Source organism: Monodelphis domestica, chromosome 4, assembly GCF_027887165.1.
Source record: "Monodelphis domestica isolate mMonDom1 chromosome 4, mMonDom1.pri, whole genome shotgun sequence".
Taxonomy (NCBI): domain Eukaryota; kingdom Metazoa; phylum Chordata; class Mammalia; order Didelphimorphia; family Didelphidae; genus Monodelphis; species Monodelphis domestica.
In genome coordinates this window covers 135,904,839-135,908,241 of record NC_077230.1, presented here as the reverse complement: position 1 = coordinate 135,908,241, position 3,403 = coordinate 135,904,839, and the positions used below count along the sequence as shown (strand labels likewise).

The 3,403-nt window shown below is 31.6% G+C and overlaps 1 pseudogene; it reads right to left on the bottom strand.

The window, feature by feature from the left end:
• Positions 1-1,199: 1,199 nt before the first annotated feature.
• LOC130458879 (insulin-induced gene 2 protein-like) lies at positions 1,200-3,032 on the bottom strand (annotated as a pseudogene).
• Between the last annotated feature and the right edge of the window lie 371 nt (positions 3,033-3,403).

The following is a 3,403-nucleotide window of genomic DNA, read 5'->3' as shown; positions in this document are numbered from 1 at the left end:
AAACCATAGGAGTTATAGAAAATATTAAGGAATAAAATTTTGGGTGATTCCTAATTTGTCTTAGCATTGTTTTCTTGGAAGACTATTCCTGGACCTCAGAAGTAATAAAGAATACTTTTTTACATGCTGATGCAATTTTTAATAATTGTTTTCTGACATCTGTTCCTTTTGTGGTAATGGAAATTCTTTTTCATCATTAGTTCATTAGAATATTTTTTTCTTTAAACAAAAAAAAAATCAATATCTTTTATTTTTACATTGCCTAATCTTTTACACCATACTAGAGATTTAGCCCTAAAAAATATTATTTTTTAGAAGAGAAATAAAAAGAAGCATAGCACAACTACCATATGAAGAAAGTCTAATGTTTTATGCAATGTTCTTAACCTAAGTTTTGCCCTCCCCAACAAAGATGAAGGTCAAGGTATTTTATTATTATTCAGGGATAGGCTTAGTCATTATAATTTCTCATCATGTAGTTTTAACTCTTTTGCTCTTGTTCTCTCGAATTACATTTTTGTATTCAAGCATATATTTTTCTGTTTCTATTTACTTTACTTTGCATTAATTTATAAAAGCATTTCCTTTTCTCTCTATATTCATCACTTTTCAATAAAGTAATATTCTATTACATTTAAGTATATCAATTATTTTTTCCATTCTTCTAAGGTGTACTCTATCTAGCTGTTTGCTACTAAACAGTACTGCTATAAATATTTTGGTGCATATGGCTAGCATTAGAGTCCCTTGATAAAAAGGTATGGATATTTTTGAATACTATTCACACAATCTCATTTGCATATCAGAATAGTTGGACAATTTCACTACCACACAATACTTTTTTCCAAAACCATTAATGATTTATTGGATTTAAGATTTCTAACTTTTGCCATCTTTGTTAATATATCAAGGAAGGACAACCTCAGGGTTATTTTGATTTGTATTTATATTATTAGTACTTTCGAATATTCTTTCATTTATCGATTAATAGAAATTCTTTTTAGAATTGGTTATTCATATCCTTTGTCCACTTGCCTATTTGGAAAATGACTTTTGATATATATATGTATATATATATGTCCATATATGTAATACATATATATATGCGTAAGGTAGTTACTGACATATCTTGAGCTTTGGATCCTTATCAGATATATTTTATAATTTTTTAAAATAAGACCCTTAATATACATAAAACTTTCAATACATATTTAACCAATAGACTGGAACTCTTCACTATTGGGTATGTTAATACATAAAAAAATTACATGCCCCCAATTGCATATAATGAGGCCATAAATCCAAGGGTTCTAATAAGTGAACCAAGCCAAAATGGTTTGTTAACAATTACCAGAACCCCCAAAAGAGCATTAGAACCTTCACTTCTACAGATTTGGGAGTTTTTCATATGTGCAAAAGAATTAAGAGGTGCTAAATTCCTTGTGACTGTTAAAAAGCCACTTTAAACATTGCGTAGTTGAAGAAAGCCATTTTTTTTCAAAATTCACATTCATTCTAGTTTTACTCTTTCATGAACCTTATTTTTGCCTACTCCATCCTCTCCTAAATTCATACTGAAAAACAATAATGCTGATAATCTCTTATGGGCTTTACATACAATACAAGTAAAATCTGTCTAAATAGGTGTTTATTCTTTGGATCCTCTCCAGTATTGCAGGTAGATATGTATTTTAAAACATTTCACAAAAAGTTCATCTTTATCACAAAAGATGCAAAATTCAAATGCTCAGGCTTTTCTTTACACATTAAGATAGAATCCCAACAATAAAGTAGGCTACCCATAACACACTGCTGTGCATAGGAAAATAAAAGACAGGAAATTAAAAATTAAAAGAGAAAATATAGCCATTCAATTGAATTCTTGGCTTTCCTCTTTATATTATGCTATTTCAATAATTTTTTCAATGTTCATAACATACTCATTTTCTACATGACAACAATAGAATGTTTCATCACATTAACATTGTGTTACAATATGTGTTATGTTAAAAAAATTAACTCCTCTATTAACCAGTATTCTTATTTTTGATTCATCCTCATCTTTTATAGTTACTAAAATCAAATACACAAAGGTCTGTAACTGATTGACACGTAGCAATCACAGATTGCAGTAATATATACTACAGAAGGGAAAAACTGCATCTTAGCAATTTTACAGTCTAATATTTTCTTGGTATCTCTATCATTTACATGTTTCTTTAAATCTTGTTTATTTTTCTGTACAAAAACATATTTTTGCTTTCTTCATTCTTGATGAGATTTTTCTGCAGTGATTTTACATTCATACATGGCCAGTTGTCGACCAATATTTCCCATTGTTATACCACCAGCAAAAAATATACATGGTCACCAAGAAGGGACATAAAGAAAATCTGGAGATATATACTGATAAACCCCACTATAGACTAGTAGTTGAGTGACCAAGGTTGCCAAGAAAGCAATTCCTACTCCAAGGCCAAAAGCACTTCTCTATCAAAAGTCTACCACAAGCCAATGGATAGTGCAGCTAGAATGAGAGACAACTGTATATTGTTGTCAAAATCTACTTTAGCACTGGCATGATTTATACCAACAAAGACAGTTACATATCGCATTACACTGGGCCACTCTTTTAAATTTACGTGGCTCTCCTAGATGCCTGTCAATGAAAGGGTATAATAACCCAATAACCCAATGGGTGTCACCTATCATGCTGAAGAAAAGATGCTTGCAATCACATCTGGTGGAAACAGTGTGACATTTCTCTGAATCTGAAGTAGATTTAATACTAGAGCAAGAAATACTCCAATCAAGAACAGAACTACTCCACAGATCATTAAGTTCATACTCCGACTAGTGACAGAAAAAATGTATGGCTCACACTTTGGGTGTACAGATGATGCTCTCTCTCTCTCTCTGCCATAGTTTCATAAGTTTAATAACTTCTAACAATCACAGTAGATAATAAACTTTTCATTGGTAATTCATCTTGTCCTGAATCAGAACCTACTAAAAATCCCCAGCTTCCGCCATCTTCCCTGGCTGCCCCCTCCCCCCCCATCACCACCACTGGCCACCACCGGCTGCCACTCTCCACCCATGCTGGCTCCCTCTATAATTTATTTTTCTAACTAAAGCTTCCTCTCTTATCCTAGTTATATTATTTGTGTTGTCTAGCACATAGTCCGTGGTATATTAATGCTACCATTATTATATATGAACAAGCTTTCTTTTCATGTAACCAAAATTGCATAACAATTCCTATCCTTTGTTTAAAATAAGAATTCACCCCTTATGCCTTGTGATTACAAAGCATTTTTATATCTTTCTCATTAAATTTTAAAAACGACTCCTCGAAGTAAGCACTACAATGATCGCTCTTACCATTTTGAGGATAAATTCT